Raw genomic sequence first — 21,819 nt, forward strand, 5'->3', positions numbered from 1 at the left:
GTCAGCTACGCGGTCACGTGGATCAAGTTGTGCCAAATGCACGCCTCCAGCCACGCTTTCGCCTGACTCTCTATTTAATTTAGTTTTCTTCCCAACGCACATATGACGCGGACGCGTCGGCGACGCTTACGCGTCACGTGCATGTTTTTTTTTTATAATAATGCAGTATGCAGAATGCAATGCCAATATGAATGTTATGCATGATTCCAGGTCCAATCAAAACTCAAAAACAAACAAAGCAGACTAGAATTAAAACTGAAAAAGGGACGATCATACCATGGTGGGTTGTCTCCCACCTAGCACTTTTAGTTAAAGTCCTTAAGTTGGACATTTGATGAGCTTCCTGTTATGGTGGCTTGTGCTTGTATTCATCCAAAAATCTCCACCATTGTTTTAGAATGCTAACAGCCTCCGGGGTCCCAAACAAGGCATGTAAAGCCCTTGAGCAGTTTCAAACAGGTTCTCAGGCTTCTGGGGTGTTGAATGTCAGAGCAGATTCCAGGATCCCAAACCTTGCTTTTGCACCCATCTTCTTGTTGAGCAATATTGTTCCATCCGGGTGGCAAGCATTCTGAATTCTCATTGAAGCGGCCAAACAACATCCTATACCTATTCACTTGAGCTTTACACCAACTGTTGCATCTAGACTTTGAGCTTCCAACCATAATGAACGTAGAATTGTGTTGCCAACCACTAACCATCTTCCTTTTACACTTAAAGCCACAAATAGCTCTAAGCTGACCATCTGTTTCAAGTAGCCCATATTCAAGTGGAAAAGTAAAAGTTAAGGGTATGAACCTTACCCACTCGAATGTTGTATTGGATGGTAATGGCTTTGGGGGAGAGGTCTCCAACAACTTTGGCAAGGTGATTTCCAGCTCCATTCCCTTGAGCTTTTCCTTGAAAACTTCTACCTCTTTGCAAGCTTCTTTGATATCAACCTCTTCCTCTCGGTAGCTTTCTTCCAATTCAATCTATTCTTCATTGCTCACCAAGGGTATGGGACGTTGTGCTTCTTTTTCTTGAATCTCTATCTCTTGATCAGCCTCTTCCAAGTCTTCAACCATGACATGCCTTGGAGGTTGTACACCGTCTTCAACAACAAATTCAAACATCTTGAAAGGAGGTTCTATGATTTGAATTTCCCATGGAGGTTCCACATTTCCTAAGTCTTCAACCACTTCCACTTCTTGAGCTATTACGGTTTCCTCCACTTGTTCCAGTACAAATTCATGCTTCTTACTGTCCACCGGAGTTTTTAATATCTCCTTCATGCTATGTTCTTCATTAGATTGTCTGATGAGTGGATAATTTATACGCTTTTTGGCATTGTTGTTAGGTAGTTTTTAGTAGGATCTAGCTACTTTTAGGGATGTTTTCATTAGTTTTTATGCAAAATTCACATTTCTGGATTTTACTATGAGTTTGTGTGTTTTTCTATTTTTTCACTTATTTTCTGGCTGAAATTGAGGGACCTGAGCAAAAATCTGATTCAGACTGAAAAAGGACTGCTGATGTTGTTGGATTCTGACCTCCCTGCACTCGAGATGGATTTTCTGGAGCTACTGAACTCCAAATGGCGTGCTCTCAACTGCATTGGAAATTAGACATCCAGGGCTTTCCAGCAATATATAATGGTTCATACTTTGTTCGAGTTTAGACAATGCAAACTGGCATTCAATGCCAGTTTCATGCTGCATTATGGAGTAAAATGCCAGAAACACGTAACAAACCAAAGTTAACGCCAAAAACACGTTACAACTTGGCGTTTAACTCCAAGAGAAGCCTCTGCACATGTAAAGCTTAAGCTCAGCCCAAGCACACACCAAAGTGGGCCCCGGAAGTGGATTTATGCACTTAGACTTATTTCTGTAAACCCTAGTAGCTAGTCTAGTATAAATAGGACATTTTTACTATTGTATTAGACATCTTTGGTCTCAGTTTTAATCGATTGCTCATCTTAGGAGAATATTGATCACGTTTTGGAGGCTGGCCTCACGGCCATTCCTGGACCATCACTTATGTATTTTCAATGGTAGAGTATCTACACACCATAGATTAAGGTGTGGAGCTCTATTGTATCTCGAGAATTAATGCAATTACTATTACTCTTCTATTTAATTCATCTTATTTTTATTCTAAGATATTCGTTGCACTTCAGTAAGATGAATGTAATGATCCATGACCCTCATCATCATTCTCACCTATGAACGTGTGACTGACAACCACTTCCGTTCTACCTTAGAACGAGCGTGTATCTCTTGGATTCCTTAATTAGAATCTTCGTAGTATAAGCTAGAATTATTGGCGGCCATTCTTGAGAATCTGGAATGTCTAAACCTTGTATGTGGTATTCTGAGTAGGATTCAAGGATCGAATGACTGTGACGAGCTTCAAACTCGCGATTGTTGGGCGTAGTGATAGACGCAAAAGAATGAATGGATTCAATTCCGACATGATCGAGAACTGACAGATGATTAGCCGTGCTGTGACAGAGCATTTGGACCATTTTCACTGAGAAAATGGGAAGTAGCCATTGACAACGATGACGCCCTACATACAGCTTGCCATGGAAAAGAGTAAGAATGATTGGAGGAATGCAGTAGGAAAGCTGAGATACAGAAGGGATAAAGCATCTCCAAACACTTATCTGAAATTCCCACCAATGATTTACATAAGTATCTCTATCTTTATTTTATGCTTTATTTATCATTATATTTGAAAACCATTATAACCTTTTGAATCCGCCTAACTGAGATTTACAAGATGGCCATAGCTTACTTCATACCAACAATCTCCGTGGGATCGATCCTTACTCACGTAAGGTATTACTTGGACGACCCAGTGCACTTGCTGGTTAGTTATGCGAAGTTGTGACAAAGTGTGATTCACGTTTGAGAGCTCCAAGTCTTTGGCGCCATTGTTGATGATCACAATTTATGCGCACCAAGTTTTTGGCGCCATTGCCGGGGATTGTTTGAGTTTGGACAACTAATGGTTCATCTTGTTGCTCAGATTAGGTAATTTTCTTTTCAAAAAGTTTTCAAAAATCTTTCAAAAATTTTTTTTCTTCTTTTTCATTTTTCCAAGTATAAATTTCGAAAAATCCAAAAGAAATTAATAAAATCATAAAATCAAAAAATATTTTTCCAAGTCTAGTGTGAATTTTTAAAGTTTGGTGTCAATTGCATGTTTTTAAAATTTGTGCATTTTTTCGAAAAATTCATGCATTGCATTCTTCATGACCTTCAAGTTGTTCTTGACAACTCTTCTTGTTTGATCTTTATATTTTCTTGTTTTATATCTTTTCTTGTTTTTCATATGCATTTTTGCATTCTTGATGTTCATCTTGATCTTCAAAGTGTTCTTGGTGTTCATCTTGACATTCATAGTGTTCTTGCATGCATCATGTGTTTTGATTCATAATTTTCATGTTGTGAGTCATATTTGTGTTTTTCTCTCTCCTCATTAAAAATTGAAAAATCAAAAAAATATCTTTTCCTTGTTTTACTCAAAAATTCGAAATCTTTGAGTTGACTTAGTCAAAAATTTTTAAAATAATTTTTCTTGTTAGTCAAGTCAAGATTTCAATTTTAAAAATCCTATCTTTCCAAATTTTTTTCAAAAATCAAATCTTTTTCATTTTTCTTTTATGATTTTCGAAAATTTGAAAATATTTTTCAAAATCTTTTCTTATCTTTATTTCATGATTTTCAAAAACTTTATTAACAATTAATGTGATTGATTCAAAAATTTGAGGTTTGTTACTTTCTTGTTAAGAAATGTTCAATCCTTAAATTCTAGAATTATATCTTTTAGTTTCTTGTTAGTCAAGTAATCAATTTTAATTTTAAAAATCAAATCTTTTTAAATTCCTCTTCAAATCTTTTTCAAAACGAATCTCAATCATATCTTTTCAAATCATATCTTTTTCAAAATCAATTTAAAAATCTTTTCAAACTTCTTATCTTTTCAAAATTGATTTTCAAATCTTTTTCAACTAACTAATTGACTTTTTGTTTGTTTTACTATTTCTTATCTTTTTCAAAACCACCTAACTACTCTCCTCTCTCTAATTTTTGAAAATTCCTTCCTTTTTTTTCAAAAATTCTTTTTAATTAACTAATTGTTTTAAATTTTAATTTTAATTTTATTTCTTCTCTTAATTTTCGAAAATCACTAACCATTTTTCAAAAATAATTTTCGAAATTCTCACCCTCTCATCTTCTTCTATTTATTTATTTAATTACTAACACTTCTCTTTTACTCAAAATTCGAACCCTCTCTTCTCCTCTATGTTCGAATTTTTTCTCTTCTCATTCTTATTCTTCTTTTCTTCTACTCACATAAAGAAATCTCTATATTGTGACATAGAGGATTCCTCTTCTTTTCTGTTCTCTTCTTTTTCATATGAGCAGGAGCAAGGACAAGGACATTCTTATTGAAGCAGATCCTAAACCTGAAAGGACTCTGAAGAAGAAGCTAATAGAAGCCAAAGCATAACAATCCAGAGAAAACCTCACAGAGAATCTCGAAAAAGAGAGAGATATGGCCGAACCCAATAACAATGGTTGAGGCGCAAGGAGGATGCTTGGTGATTATACTACACCTACTTCCAACTTTTATGGAAGAAGCATCTCAATCCCTGCCATTGGAGCAAACAATTTTGAGCTGAAGCATCAACTAGTTGCTCTGATGCAACAAAATTGCAAGTTTCATAGACTTTCATCAGAAGATCCCTATCAGTTTTTAACTGAATTCTTGTAGATCTGTGATACTGTTAAGACTAATGGAGTAGATCCTGAAGTCTACAGGCTCATGCTTTTCCCTTTTACTGTAAGAGACAGAGCTAGAACATGGTTGGACTCACAACCTAAAGATAGCCTGGACTCTTGGGAGAAGCTGGTCATGGCCTTCTTGGCCAAGTTCTTAGTGAATCCCTCTATGAAGCTTGGGAAAGATACAAACAGTTGACCAAAAAGTGTCCTGCTGACATGCTTTCAGAGTGGACCATTTTGGATATATTCTATTATGGTCTATCTGAGTTTTCTAAGATGTCACTGGACCATTCTGCAGGTGGATCCATTCATCTAAAGAAAATGTCTGCAAAAGCTCAAGAACTTATTGACATGGTTGCAAATAACCAATTCATGTACACCTCTGAGAGGAATCCTGTGAGTAATAGGACGCCTTAGGAGCGGGGAGTTCTTGAAATTGATGCTCTGAATGCCATATTGGCTCAGAACAAAATGTTGACTCAGCAAGTCAATATGATTTCTCAGAGTCTGAATGGATGGCAAAATGCATCCAATAGTACTAAAGAGGCATCTTCTGAAGAAGAAGCTTATGATCCTGAGAACCCTGCAGTAGCAGAGGTGAATTACATGGGTGAACCCTATGGGAACACCTACAATTCCTCATGGAAAAATCATCTAAATTTCTCATGGAAGGATCAACAAAAGCCTTAACAAGGCTTTAATAATGGTGGAAGAAACAGGCTCAGCAATAGCAAACCTTTTCCATCATCTTCTCAGCAATAGACAGAAAATTCTGAGCAGAGTCCCTCTAGCTTAGCAAACATAGTCTCTGATCTGTCTAAGGCCACTTTAAGTTTTATGAGTGAAACAAGGTCCTCCATTAGAAATTTGGAAGCACAAGTGGGCCAGCTGAGTAAGAAAATCACTAAAAATATTCCTAGTACTCTCCCAGGCAATACAGAAGAGAATCCAAAAAGAAAGTGCAAGGCCATTTATATTATCAAAATGTCCGAATCCAAAGAGGAAGGGGAGGACGTGAATCCCAATGAGAAAGACCTCATGGGACGTCTCCCAGACAAGAAGAAGTCCCCTATTGAGGACCTAAAGGAATCTGAGACTCATATAGAGACCATAGAGATTCCATTAAACCTCCTTCTACCATTCATGAGCTCTGAAAACTATTCCTCCTCTAAAGAGGATGAAGATGTAACTGAAGAGCAAGTTGCTCAATATCTAGGAGCCATCATGAAGATGAATGCCAAGTTGTTTGGTAATGAGGCTTGGGAAGGTGAACCCGCTTTCTCATTAGGGAACTAGATACATGGGTTCAGCAAACTCTACCTCAAAAGAAATAAGATCCTGGTAAATTCTTAATACCATGTACCATAGGCACCATGACCTTTGAGAAGGCTCTGTGTGACCTGGGGTCAGGTATAAATCTTATGCCACTCTCTGTAATGGAGAAGCTGGGATCTTTGAGGTACAAGCTGCAAGAATCTCATTACAGCTGGTAGACAAGTCAATAAAACAAGCTTATGGTTTGGTAGAGGACGTGTTAGTGAAGGTTAAAGGCCTTTACATCCCTGCTGATTTCATAATCTTAGACACTAGGAAGGATAAGAATGAATCCATTATTCTTGGAAGACCCTTCCTAGCCACAGCAGGAGCTGTGATTGATGTTGACAGAGGAGAGTTAGTCCTTCAATTGAATGGGGACTACCTTGTGTTTAAAGCCAGAAACACGTCACAAACCAGAGTTAACGCCAAAAACATGTTACAACTTGGCGTTTAACTCTAAGAGAAGCCTCTGCACGTGTAAAGCTCAAGCTCAGCCCAAGCACACACCAAAGTAGGCCCCGGAAGTGGATTTATGCACTTAGACTTATTTCTGTAAACCCTAGTAGCTAGTATAATATAAATAGGACATTTTTACTATTGTATTAGACATCTTTGGTCTCAGTTTTAATCGATTGCTCATCTTAGGAGACTATTGATCACGTTTTGGAGGCTGGCCTCACGGCCATGCCTGGACCATCACTTATGTATTTTCAATGGTGGAGTTTCTACACACCATAGATTAAGGTATGAAACTCTGCTGTATCTCGAGAATTAATGCAATTACTATTACTCTTTTATTCAATTCAGCTTATTCTTATTCTAAGATATTCGTTGCACTTCAATATGATGAATGTGATGATCCTTGACACTCATCGTCATTCTCACCTATGAACGCGTGACCGACAACCACTTTTGTTCTACCTTAGAACGAGTGTGTATCTCTTGGATTCCTTAATTAGAATCTTCGTGGTATAAGCTAGAATTATTGGCGGTGGTTCTTGAGAATCCGGAAAGTCTAAACCTTGTCTGTGGTATTCCGAGTAGGATTCAGGGATCGAATGACTGTGATGAGCTTCAAACTCGCGATTTTTGGGCGTAGTGACAGACGCAAAAGAATCAATGGATTATATTCCTACATGATTGAGAACCGACAGATGATTAGCCGTTCTGTGACAGAGCATTTGGACCATTTTCACTGAGAGGATGGGAAGTAGCCATTGACAACGGTGACGCCCTACATACAGCTTGCCACGGAAAAGAGTAAGAATGATTGGAGGAAGGCAGTAGGAAAGGAGAGATTCAGAAGGGACAAAGCATCTCCATACACTTATCTGAAATTTCCACCAATAATTTACATAAGTATCTTTATCTTTATTTTATGCTTTATTTATCATTATATTTGAAAACCATTATAACCTTTTGAATCCGCCTAACTGAGTTTTACAAGATGACCATAGCTTGCTTCATACCAACAATCTCTGTGGGATTGACCCTTACTCACGTAAGGTATTACTTGGACGACCCAGTGCACTTGCTGGTTAGTTGTGCGAAGTTGTGACAAAGTGTGATTCATGTTTGAGAGCTCCAAGTCTTTGGCGCCATTGTTGATGATAACAATTTACGTGCACCATTGCCCACATGAAGCCATGGGGGTTCCTTGAGTATCCGAACGTCGGAAAGCTAATTGATTTATCGCTTGCTCCAATTGATGAAGGGTTGCATGAAATTGATCCACTGTTTTCTTGAGACGATCCTTCGATTCTTGTTCCGCTTGGGTATCATAAGTAGGACCATAAGGCTCTTAGATTGATGGATATGGATATGGTGCATATGGAGGTGGTGGTTCTTGGGAGTAATTGGGTTGGAATTGGGGTGGTTCTTTATATGGTTCATATGGCTCATAAGGTGGTTGGTATGGTGGATACGGGTTAGGGTCATATGGAGGTGAATGGTGGAAAGGGGCTTGAGAGTATGGTGGCCCAAAGTCATGTTGAAGAGGGGGTTCATAGGCATATGGTGGTGGTTGTTGATAATCAAAAGACTGCTCACCATAGCCATTGCCTTGATATGCATCACATAATGGTTGTTGATAGTCCATTGGAGGTGGTTGTTTCCATGAGGATTGATCAAATCCTTGTGGCTCCTCCCATCTTTGGTTGTCCCATCCTTGGTGCATGTTGTCATTATAATTTCCTCTTCCTGCAACATAATTGTAAACAGACTCATAGTCAAAGGGGTGAGAGTTCATAGTAGTAGGAGAAAATAAAAACAAAAACTAACAAAAAGAAAATATTTTGAAAAAGATATGATTTTTTTTTTGAAAAAAGGATAAGATAAGATTTTGAAAAAGATAAGATAAGATTTTGAAAAAGATATGATTTTTGAAAAAAAGATAAGATAAGATTTTGAAAAAGATATGATTTTTGAAAAAAAAAGATTTGATTTTTGAGATTTAAAACTAAGATAAGATAAGATAAATTTTTTTAAAATATTTACAATAACCAATAATAAGGCACACGTTTGCAATTCCCCGGCAACGGTGCCATTTTGACGATCGGTTCTCCTATCGGTAAAGAAATATAAAAATATAATCGCGTTGTAAGTATAGCTTCTAAACAAACAGAAAATCCTTTCGTACAAACGTTTGGTTGTCACAAGTAACAAAACCCAATAAATTTATAAACCGAAGTATTCAAACCTCGGGTCGTCTTCTCAAGGAATTGCAGGGAAGTATGATTTATTATTGGTTATGGAAAACAGTATTTTTGGGTTTTTTGAAAGGTAGATTGCAAGAAATTAAATCAATAGCAAAGAAAAACTCTTGGCGAAGTATGAAAACTGGAAGTCCTATCCTAGTTATCCTTATCAATGGTGATGAAAGTTGTATTATTTCTCCCACTAAGTCAACCTCTAACTATGAAGGTCAGTCAAGTGGATAAATTAATTTAACACCTAAAGTCCTAGTCAACTCCTGAGGAAAGAGTAGAGTTATAGGAATCTAAATCAATCGGCAAGGACATCAATTATCAATCACGATGAGTTTGATAACTCAAGAGTTACCAATTAATCAACAAAAGCCAAAAGGGAAGAAAACCTACTCGAATGAAAACAATTTGGATAAAGCGAAAGCATTACGCGTGCACGTTGGTGCACGAAATTGTGATTCGTACTCTTTATTGTTGTATGGAATTAATTCCCCGATAATGGCTCCAAAAACTTGGTGCTCAATATCATGGTGTCTAAAATTTAATTCACAACTTTGCACAACTAACCAGCAAGTGCACTGGGTCGTCCAAGTAATACCTTACGTGAGTAAGGGTCGATCCCACAGAGATTGTTGGTATGAAACAAGCTATGGTCATCTTGTAAATCCTAGTCAGGTGGATTCAAATGTGATTGGATTAGATAATTAAAAGGTAAATAAAATAAACAGGAAATAAAGATAAAGTTACTCATGTAATCCAATGGTGGCAATTTCAGATAGGTGCATGGAGGTGCTGTGTTCCTTCCGAATCTCTACTTTCTTATTACATTCATCCAATCCTTCTTACTCCTTTCCATGGCAAGCTGTATGTAGGGCATCACCGTTGTCAATGGCTACATCCCATCCTCTCAGTGAAAATGGTCCAAATGCTCTGTCACAACACGGCTAATCATCTGTCGGTTCTCAATCAGGTTGGAATAGAATCCCGTGATTCTTTTACGTCTGTCACTAATGCCTAGCCTTCAGGAGTTTGAAGCTCATCACAGTCATTCAATCCTCGAATCCTACTCGGAATACCACAGACAAGGTTTAGACTTTCCGGATTCTCTTGAATGCCGCCATCAATTCTAGCTTATACCACGAAGATTCTGATTAAGGAATCCAAGAGATATGCGCCCGGTCTAAGGTAGAACGGAAGTGGTTGTCAATCACGCACGTTCATAGGTGAGAATGATGATGAGTATCACGGATCATCACATTCATCAAGTTGAAGTGCAACGAATATCTTAGAACAGGAATAAATTGAATTGGATAGAAAATAATAGTAATTGCATTAAAACTTGAGGAACAGCAGAGCTCCACACCCTTAATCTATGGTGTGTAGAAACTCCACCATTGAAAATACATAAGTGAAAGGTCCAGGAATGGCTGAATGGCCAGCCCCCATGATCTGAGAAATAAACGTCCAAAGATGTCTAATACAATAGCAAACTATCCTATTTATACTTGACTAGCTACTAGGGTTTACAGGAGTAAGTAATTGATGCATAAATCTACTTTCGGGGCCCACTTGGTGTGTGCTTGGGCTGAGTTTGGTCTATCCACGAGCTGAGGCTTCTCTTGGAGTTGAACGCCAAGTTGTAATGTGTTTTGGGCGTTCAACTCTGGTTCGTGACGTGTTTCTGGCGTTTGACTCTAGAATATAGCATGGAACTGGCGTTGAGCGCCAGTTTACGTCATTTAATCACGAATAAAGTATGGACTATTATATATTGCTGGAAAGTTCTAGATGTCTACTTTCCAACGCCGTTGAGAGCGCGCCATTTGAAGTTCTGTAGCTCCAGAAAATCCATTTCGAGTGCAGGGAGGTCAGATTCCAACACCATCAGCAGTCCTTTGTCAGCCTCCTATCAGAGTTTTGCTCAGGTCCCTCAATTTCAGCCAGAAATTACCTGAAATCATAGAAAAATACACAAACTCATAGTAAAGTCCAGAAATGTGAATTTAGCATAAAAACTAATGAAAACATCCCTAAAAGTAGCTTGAACCTATTAAAAACTACCTAAAAACAATGCCAAAAAGCGTATAAATTATCCGCTCATCACAACACCAAACTTAGATTGTTGCTTGTCCCCAAGCAACTGAAAATCAATTAGGATGAAAAGAATAAAATATATTATAAATCTCAAAATATCAATGAATATTAATTCTAATTAGATGAGCGGGACTTGTAGCTTTTGGCCTCTAAACAGTTTTGGCATTTCACTTTTTCCTTTGAAGTTTAGAATGATTGGCTTCTCTAGGAACTTAGAATTTTGGATAGTGTTATTGATTCTCCTAGTTAAGTATGTTAATTATTGAACACAGCTACTTTTATGAGTCTTGGCCGTGGCCCTAAGCACTTTGTTTTCCAATATTACCACCGGATACATAAATGCCACAGACACATGACTGGGTGAACCTTTTCAGATTGTGACTCAGCTTTGCTAGAGTCCCCAGTTAGAGGTGTCCAGAACTCTTAAGCACACTCTTTTTGCTTTGGATCACGACTTTAACCACTCAGTCTCAAGCTTTTCACTTGAGCTTTCATGACACAAGCACATGGTTAGGGACAGCTTGATTTAGCCGCTTAGGCCTGGATTTTATTTCCTTGGGCCCTCCTATCCATTGATGCTCAAAGCCTTGGATCCTTTTTACCCTTGCCTTTTGGTTTTAAGGGCTATTGGCTTTTTCTGCTTGCTTTTTCATTTTTTTTCGCAAAAAAAAAAAAATTTCACAAGCTTTTGCTTTTTCACTGCTTTTTCTTGCTTCAAGAATCAATTTCATGATTTTCAGATTGTCAATAACATTTTTCTTTGTTCATCATTCTTTCAAGAGCCAACAATTTTAACATTCATAAACAACAAGATCAAAAATATGCACTGTTCAAGCATTCATTCAGAAAACAAAAAGTATTGTCACCACATCAATATAATTAAACTAAATTCAATGATAATTTCGAAATTCATGTACTTCTTGTTCTTTTGAATTAGAAAAATTTTTTATTTAAGAGAGGTGAAGGATTTATGGAATTTATTCATAGCTTTAAGACATAGTTACTACATACTAATGGTCATGAAGTAGAGACACAAAACATAAATAGACATGAAGCATAAAAATCAAAAAACAGAGAAATAAGAGCAAGGAATGAGTCCACCTTAATGGCGTCTTCTTCTTGAAGGACCAATGATGTCCTTAAGCTCTTCTATGTCCCTTCCTTGCCTTTGTTGCTCCTCCCTCATTGCTCTTTGATCTTCTCTTATTTCATGGAGAATGATGGAGTGCTATTGATGTTCCACCCTTAATTGTTCCACATTGTAACTCAAATCTTCTAAGGAAGTGTTGAGTTGTTCCCAATAGTTGTTGGGAGGAAAGTGCATCCCTTGAGGCATCTCCGGGATTTCTTGGTGATGAGCTTCCTCATGCATCTCTTGGGCTCTATAAGTGGGCTCTCTTGTTTGCTCCATCCTTTTCTTAGTGATGGGCTTATCCTCCTCAATGAGGATGTCTCCTTCTATGATAACTCTAGCTGAGTAACATAGATGGCAAACAAGATGAGGAAAAGCTAGCCTAGCCATGGTGGAGGGCTTTTCGGCTATTTTGTAGAATTCATGGGAGATGATTTCATGAACTTCTACTTCCTCTCCAATTACGATACTATGAATCATGATGGCCCGATCCACAGTAACTTCAGATCGGTTGCTAGTAGGGATGATGGAGCGTTAAATGAACTCCAACCATCCTCTAGCCACAGGCTTGAGGTCCAGTCTTCTTAGTTGAACCGGCTTGCCTTTGGAGTGTCTTTTCCATTGAGCTCCTTCCACACATATGTCCATAAGGACTGGGTCTAACCTTTGATTAAAGTTGACCCTTCTAGTGTAGGGGCGTGCATCTCCTTGCATCATGGGTAAGTTGAACGCCAACCTCACATTTTCCGGACTAAAATCTAAATATTTCCCCCAACCATTGTAAGATAATTCTTTGGATTTGGGTTCACACTTTGATCATGGTTCCTAGTGATCCATGCATTGGCATAAAACTCTTGAACCATTAAGATTCCGACCTGTTGCATGGGATTGGTTAGGACTTCCCAACCTCTTCTTCGGATTTCATATCGGATCTCCGGATACTCATTTTTCTTGAGCTTGAAAGGGACCTCAGGGATCACCTTCTTCTTGGCCACAACATCATAGAAGTGGTCTTGATGGGCTTTGGAGATGAATCTTTCCATCTCCCATGACTCGGAGGTGGAAGCTTTTGTCTTCCCTTTTCCTTTTCTAGAGGATTCTCCAGCCTTGGGTGCCATCAATGGTTATGGAAAAACAAAAAGTTTATGCTTTTACCACACCAAACCTAAAATATTGCTCGCCCTCGAGCAAGAGAAGAAATAAGAGAAGAAGAAGAAGAATAAAATGTGGAGGAGAAGGGGAGGTGTAGGTTTCGGCCAAGGTATAGAAGAGGGGGTTGTGTTGTGTGAAAATGAAGTAGAATGGAAGGGTTTATATAGGGAAGGGAGAGAGGGTAGGTTCGGCCATTTAGGGTGGGTTTGGGTGGGAAAGATTTTTGAACTTTTGAAGGTAGGTGGGGTTTATGGGGAAGAGTGGATGGATGTGAATGGTGAAGGGGGTAATTGGGAAGAGAGATTGAGGTGATTGGTGAAGGATTTTTGGGAAAGTGTGTTATAGGATTAATTAGGAGGTAAGGTGGGAATATGTTAGGTGGGGATCCTGTGAGGTCCACAGATCCTGAGATGATCTTGTGGGGTCCACAAATCCTGAGGTGTCAAAGATTTACATCCCTGCACCAATTAGGCATGCAAAATGCCTTTGCATGCAATTCTGGTGTTTAAACTCCGAAGTGATGCACGTTCTGGGCGTTCAACGCCCATGTGCAGCATGTTTCTGGCGTTGAACGCCAGTTCCATGTTTGTTACTAGCGTTCAGCGCCAGCTTTCCTCAGGGCATATTCCTGGCATCCAAACGCCAGGATGTTGCTTGTTTCTGGTGTTCAGCGCCAGATCCATGCTCTGTTTTGGCGTTGAACGCCAGCTAGATGCACCTTACTGGCGTTTAAACGCTAGTAAGTCCTTCCTCCAGGGTGTGATTTGTCTTCTGCTGTTTTTGATTCTGTTTTTAATTTTAATATTTTTTTCGTGACTCCACATGATCATGAACCTAATAAAACATAAAAGAACAATGAAAATAAAATAAAATTAGATAAATAAAAATTGGGTTGCCTCCCAACAAGCGCTCTTTTAGTGTCACTAGCTTGACAGTGGGCTCTCTTGGAGCCACAAAGGTGATCAGGTCAATGTTGTGGACTCCCAACACCAAACTTAGAGTTTGGATATGGGAGTTCAACACCAAACTTAGAGTTTGGTTGTGGCCTCCCAACACCAAACTTAGAGTTTGATTGTGGGGGCTCTGTTTGACTCTGTACTGAGAGAAGCTCTGCATGCTTACTCTCCCTTGTTACAGAAGGATAGCCGTGTGCCTTAAACACAAGGTAGTTCCCATTCAATTGAAGGACTAATTCTCCTCTGTTAACATCTATCACAACTTCTACTGTGGCTAGGAAAGGTCTTCCAAGGATGATGCATTCATCCTCCTCCTTCTTAGTGTCTAAGATTATGAAATCAGCAGGGATGTAAAGGCCTTCAACCTTTACTAACATGTCTTCTACTAATCCATAAGCTTGTCTTACTGACTTGTATGCCAATTGTAATGAAAATAAGGCAGGCTGTACCTCAATGATCCCTAGTTTCTCCATTACAGAGAGTGACATAAGATTTATGCCTGACCCCAGGTCACACAGAGCCTTGTTAAAGGTCATGGTGCCTATGGTACAGGGTATTAAGAATTAACCAGGATCTTGTCTCTTTTGAGGTAAAGTTTTCTGAACCCATGTATCTAGTTTACTAATGAGCAAGGGAGGTTCACCTTCCCAAGTCTCATTACCAAACAACTTGGCATTCAGCTTCATGATGGCTCCTAGATATTGAGCAACTTGCTCTCCAGTCACATCTTCATCCTCTTCTGAGGAAGAATAGTCTTCAAAGCTCATGAATGGCAGAAGGATATTTAGTGGAATCTCTATAGTCTCTATATGAGCCTCAGATTCCTTTAGGTCCTCAATAGGGAACTCCTTCTTGCTTGAGAGACGTCCTAGGAGGTCTTCCTCACTAGGATTTTCGTCCTTCTCCTCCCTTGTGCATTCGGCCATATTGATTACATCAATTACCTTGCACTCTCCTTTTGGATTCTCTTCTGTATTGCTTGGGAGAATACTAGGAGGAGTTTCAATGACTTTCTTACTCAGCTGGCCCACTTGTGCCTCCAAATTTCTGATGGAGGACCTTGTTTCACTCATGAAACTTAAAGTGGCCTTAGATAGATCAGAGACTAAATTTGCTAAATTAGAGGGGCTCTGCTCAGAATTCTCTGTCTGTTACTGAGAAGATGATGGAAAAGGCTTGTTATTGCTTAGCCTGTTTCTTCCACTATTATTAAAGCCTTGTTGAGGCTTTTGTTGATCTTTCCATGAGAAATTTGGATGATTTCTCCATGATGAATTATAGGTGTTTCCATAAGGTTCACCCCATGTAATTTACCTCTGCTATTGCAGGGTTCTCAGGATCATAAGCTTCTTCAGAAGTTGCCTCTTTAGTACTGTTGGATGCATTTTGCCATCCATTCAGACATTGAGAGATCATGTTGACTTGCTGAGTCAACACTTTGTTCTGAGCCAATATGGCATTCAGAGCATCAATTTCAAGAACTCCCTTCCTCTGAGGCATCCCATTATTCACGGAATTCCTCTCAGAAGTGTACATGAATTGGTTATTTGGAACCATGTCAATAAGTTCTTGAGCTTCTATAGGCGTTTTCTTTAGGTGAATGGATCCACCTGCAGAATGGTCCAATGACATTTTGGAAAACTCAGATAGACCATAATAGAATATATCTAATATGGTCCATTCTGAAAACATGTCAGAAGGACACTTTTTGGTCATCTGCTTGTATCTTTCCCAAGCTTCATAGAGGGATTCACAATCTTTTTGCTTGAAGGTCTGAACATCCACTCTAAGCTTGCTCAGCTTTTGAGGAGGAAAGAATTTATCCAAGAAGGCTGTGACCAGCTTATCCCAAGAGTCCAGGCTATCTTTAGGTTGTGAGTCCAACCATGTTCTAGCTCTGTCTCTTACAGCAAAAGGGAAAAGCATGAGCCTGTAGACTTCAGGATCTACTCCATTCGTCTTTACAGTCTCACAAATCTGCAAGAACTCAGTTAAAAACTGGTAATGATCTTCATATGGAAGTCCATGAAACTTGCAGTTTTGCTGCATTAGAGCAACTAATTAAGGTTTCAGCTCAAAATTGTTTACTCCAATGGCAGGAATGGAGATGCTTCTTCCATCAAATTTGGACGTTGGTTTAGTGAAATCACCTAGCTTTCTCCTTGCATTATTGTTGTTAGGTTCGGCTGCCATCTCCTTCTCTTGTTCGAAAATTTCAGAAAGGTTACCTCTGGATTGTTGTAATTTAGCTTCTCTTAGTTTTCTCTTCAGAGTTCTTTCAGGTTCAGGATCAGCTTCAACAAGAGTGTCTTTTTCCTTGTTCCTGCTCATATGAAAGAGAAGAGAAAAAGAAAAGGAAGAGGAATCCTCTATATCTGGACAAAGAGGATCCTTATTATTAGTAGAAGAGGAAAGGAATAAAAGTGGAGAATCCAATCACAAGGGTGAGGATAGATGCAGTGATTGGAGATGAAGAGAGGTGAAAAGAAGTGTTAGTAAATAATTAAATAAATAGAAGAAGAGAAGAGAGAGAGAATTCGAAAATAATTTTGAAAAAGTAGTTAATGATTTTCGAAAATTAAAGATAAGATATAATTAAAATTAAAATTTAAAACAATTAAAAAGAATTTTTGAAAAAGAGATGAGATATTTTCAATATTTAGAGAGGGAAAAGTAGTTAGGTGATTTTGAAAAAGATAAGAAACAAACAAAAAGTCAAATAGTTAGTTGAAAAAGATATTAAAATCAAATTTGAAAAGATAAGAAGATAAGATATTTTGAAATCAAATTTTTGAAAAAGATAAAATTTTCAAAAAGATAAGATAAGATAGATTTAATTTTTAAAGTTAAAATTAATTACTTAACTAACAAGAAACTAAAAGATAAGATTCTAAAATTTAAAGATTGAACCTTTCTTAACATGAAAGTAAAAAACTTCAAATTTTTGAATCAATCATATTACTTGTTAGTATAATTTTCAAAAATTTGAAAGAAAATTAAGAAAAGGATTTTGAAAATAATTTTAAAATTTTTGAAATTAATAAGATAAAAGTGAAAAAGATTTGATTTTTGAAAAAGTTTTGAAAAGATAGGATTTTTTTAAAATTGAAAATTTGACTTGACTTATGAGAAACAACTAATTTTTAAAATTTTTGACTAAGTCAACTCAAATTTTCGAAAATTATGAGAAATTTAAGGAAAAGATATATTTTTTTTATTTTTTGAATTTTTAATGATGAGAGAGAAAAACACAAAAATGACCCAAAATATGAAAATTTTGGATCAAAACACAAGATGCATGCAAGAACACTATGAATGTCAAGATGAACAACAAGAACACTTTGAAGATCATGATGAACATCAAGAACATAATTTTGAAAAATTTTTGATGCAAAGAAAACATGCAAGACACCAAACTTAGAAATCTTTAATGCATGGACTCTAACAAACGAAAAATGCATATGAAAAACAACAAAAGATACAAAACAAGAAAACATCAAGATCAAACAAGAAGACTTACCAAGAACAACTTGAAGATCATGAAGAACACCATGAATGCATAAATTTTCAAAAAATGCATAATAATTTTTTTTAAAACATGCAATTGACACCAAACTTAAAAATTGACTCAAGACTCAAACAAGAAACACAAAATATTTTTTGTTTTTTTATGATTTTCTAATTTTTTTGTATTTTTATTATATTTTTTCAAAAAATATATGGAAAAAGAAAATAAGAAATTCAAAATCTTTAAGAAGAATTCCAGGAATCTTTCAATATTAGCCCAAAGCTCCAATAAAAGGGTTGGACATGGCTTAATAGCCAGTTAGCTTTAGGATGGAATTACATGCATTGTGGTGATTAGTTGAAGACCAATTCCAAAGGAGTTTGAATATGGCTTTGCAGCCAGCCAGGATTCAACATGTTACCATGAAATTCTAGAATTCATTCTTGAAAGTTTTGAAGCCATAGAATAATTTAAAAATTTTTTTCAAAAATAATTTTTTTTGGAAAAACGAAAACAAAGAAAAATTTGAAAAATTTTTTAAAAGAAAATTACCTAATCTGAGGAACAAGATGAACCGTCAGTTGTCCATATTCGAACAATCCCCAGCAACGGCGCCAAAAACTTGGTGCACGAAATTGTGATTCGTACTCTTTATTGTTGTATGGAATTAATTCCCCGATAATGGCTCCAAAAACTTGGTGCTCAATATCATGGTGTCTAAAATTTAATACATAACTTCGCACAACTAATCAGCAAGTGCACTGGGTCGTCCAAATAATACCTTACATGAGTAAGGGTCGATCCCATGGAGATTGTTGGTATGAAGCAAGCTATGGTCATCTTGTAAATCCCAGTCAGGCGGATTCAAATGTGATTGGATTAGATAATTAAAAGGTAAATAAAATAAACATGAAATAAAGATAAAGTTACTCATGTAATCCAATTGTGGGAATTTTAGATAGGTGCATGGAGGTGCTGTGTTCCTTCCAAATCTCGACTTTCTTATTACATTCATCCAATCCTTCTTACTCCTTTCCATGGCAAGCTGTATGTAGGGCATCACTGTTGTCAATGGCTACATCCCATCCTCTCAGTGAAAATGGTCCAAATGCTCTGTCATAGCATGGCTAATCATCTGTCGGTTCTCAATCAGGTTGGAATAGAATCCCGTGATTCTTTTGCGTCTGTCACTAACGCCCAGCCTTCAGGAGTTTGAAGCTCATCACAGTCATTCAATCCTTGAATCCTACTCGGAATACCGCAGACAAGGTTTAGACTTTCCGGATTCTCTTGAATGCCGCCATCAATTCTAGCTTATACCACGAAGGTTGTCAATCACGCGCGTTCATAGGTGAGAATGATGATGAGTATCATGTATCATCACATTCATCAAGTTGAAGTGCAACAAATATCTTAGAACAGGAATAAATTGAATTGGATAGAAAATAATAGTAATTGCATTAAAATTTGAGGTACAGCAGAGCTCCACATCCTTAATCTATGGTGTGTAGAAACTCCACCGTTGAAAATACATAAGTGAAACTATCCTATTTATACTTGACTAGCTACTCAGGTTTACAGGAGTAAGTAATTGATGTATAAATCTACTTCCGGGGCCCACTTGGTGTGTGCTTGGGCTGATTTTGGTCTATCCACGAGCTGAGGCTTCTCTTGGAGTTGAACGCCAAGTTGTAACGTGTTTTGGGCGTTCAACTCTGGTTCGTGACGTGTTTCTGGCGTTTGACTCCAAAATGCAGCATGGAACTGGCGTTGAGCGCCAATTTACGTCATCTAATCACGAATAAAGTATGGACTATTATATATTGCTGGAAAGCTCTGGATATGTAATTTCCAACGCCGTTGAGAGCGCGCCATTTGGAGTTTTGTAGCTCCAGAAAATCCATTTCAAGTGCAGGGAGGTCAGATTCCAAAAGCATCAGCAATCCTTTGTCAGCCTCCTATCAGAGTTTTGCTCAGGTCCCTCAATTTCAGCCAGAAATTACCTGAAATCACAGAAAAACACACAAACTCATAGCAAAGTCCAGAAATGTGAATTTAGCATAAAAACTAATGAAAACATCCCTAAAAGTAGCTTGAACCTATTAAAAACTACCTAAAAACAATACCAAAAAGCGTATAAATTATCCGCTCATCACGCGTCATTCAGCATTTTTCCTTGCCATGCGTGCACGTCAGGCACGCACTCGCGTCGTTTGCGCGAACTCCAATCCACCCGTACGCGTCAGGCACGCGTACACGTCGCTGTGATTTTGCCCAAATCGCGCACACGCGTCAGCCATGCGTGCGCGTCGCTGTTCGCTGGTTGTCTCCTTTATTTCTTGTGCTCCTTCCCTTTTTGCAAGCTTTCTCTCCATTCTCTAAGCCATTCCTTCCCTATGAAGCCTGAAACACTTAATCACATGGATCACGGTATCGAATGGTATAAAGGGGAATAAAAATACGTAATTAAACGATCTCTAGGAAGCAAGTTTTCAACCATAGAACTAAACTAGGAATGAATTGTAAAATCATGCAAATCATATGAATAAGTGGGCAAGAATTTGATAAAAACACTCAATTAAACACAATATAAACCATAAAATAGAGGTTTATCAGGCACTTTGTGATTAGAGCTTTGTATCTCTCCCAGGCATCATACAATGACTCTTGATCCATCTGAGTGAATGTTTGGACCTCTGTTTTGAGTCTGATGATTCTTTGGGGAGAATAGAACTTGGCTAAGAACTTGTTCACTAGATGTTCCCAATTGTTGATGCTTTCTCTTGGAAATGACTCTAACCATTGAGCATCTTTGTCTCTCAGGAAAAATGGAAAGAGCAACAATTTGTAAATGCCAGGATGCACACCATTGGTTTTCACTGTGTCACATATCCTCAGAAAGGTGGATAGGTGTTGATTTGGATCTTCCAATGGGACTTCTCCATAAGAGCAGTTGTTTTGCACCAATGTGATGAGTTGAGGCTTCAATTCAAAGTTGTTTGCATTGACATTTGGTATCAATATGCTACTCCCACAGTGCCTTGGATTAGGAAAAGTATAGGAGGCTAGAACCCTTTAGTGCACGAAATTGTGATCTCATTCTTTTTCTCCCAGACCCCACCACAACGCCCCCCTTCTCTCTTTTCCCTCTCTTTCTTTTTCTCCCCTCCACCACTCTTAGCAATTTTAATTAATTGGTGAATTAGTCAAGCTCAACAGAATAAGTTATAAGTGCAGAATTATAAATGGCAGAAACATAAGTGGCAAAGGAATAAAAGAAAGCAATAAAATGCAGAAATGGAAATAACAGGAATATAAAGGGGAATGGGATTTTTGCAGAATGTAAGTAAAGCTATAAAAGAATGGGAGAGATAAGAATGGGGGAATTCATTGAAATCAGGAGATATTGGCTCTTTAGATTAAATCCAGCTCATATCTTCTTCAATCATGCAACTCATTGACCTCTTGGCAATCATGATTGATTGAGCCCCAATCCCTTGGTGACTCGATCTCTCAGATCTTGATCAATAGCCAATTCCTTGGTCTAATTGCTCATGAAGAGAGATATGCTTGGTCCCTGATTATACCACACATCATCATAGGTCCAGGTAGAGGGAGGATTGTATGTCACCATATCCAAACATCAAAACCTAGATTCTACTCAAGTGTGAGAAGGGATTTCTAGCATGGTTTCATGTTTCCTTTTCCAAGGTTCCCATGAAACCCATTTTGCATTCAATATCTTTTCCAAGTTAATTGAACACTAAGCATGAAAATCGAAATTCCTTCTAGCAAATCAAAGAGAAGATGAAGAGAAGAAGAAATTCACTATCATTAATCCATCAAGTAGAATAAAGCCCCCTCTCTCAATGAGAGGGAATTTAGCTACTCATAGCTCAGAGAGAAAGTACAAAAGATGGAAGAGATGAAGTGTGAAAACTAAATAAAAAGTGAAATCCCTAAAACTAAACTCTGTGACTTGCTTACCCCTTTTCCAATACATTCAAGCGTATTTATACTACTCCTAGATCTAGAAAAATAAAAAGAAAATTACAAAAGTGAAAAGAAAATTACAAATTGCAGGGAAAAGAAACTCAATAAACGTGATCTTCCAGCTGGCGTGTGACTGGCGCTTCTTTGGCGTGTTACGCTCCTTCTGTTTCTGATTTGGCGTGCC

The sequence above is a fragment of the Arachis hypogaea genome, chromosome 9, assembly GCF_003086295.3.
Source record: "Arachis hypogaea cultivar Tifrunner chromosome 9, arahy.Tifrunner.gnm2.J5K5, whole genome shotgun sequence".
Classification (NCBI taxonomy): domain Eukaryota; kingdom Viridiplantae; phylum Streptophyta; class Magnoliopsida; order Fabales; family Fabaceae; genus Arachis; species Arachis hypogaea.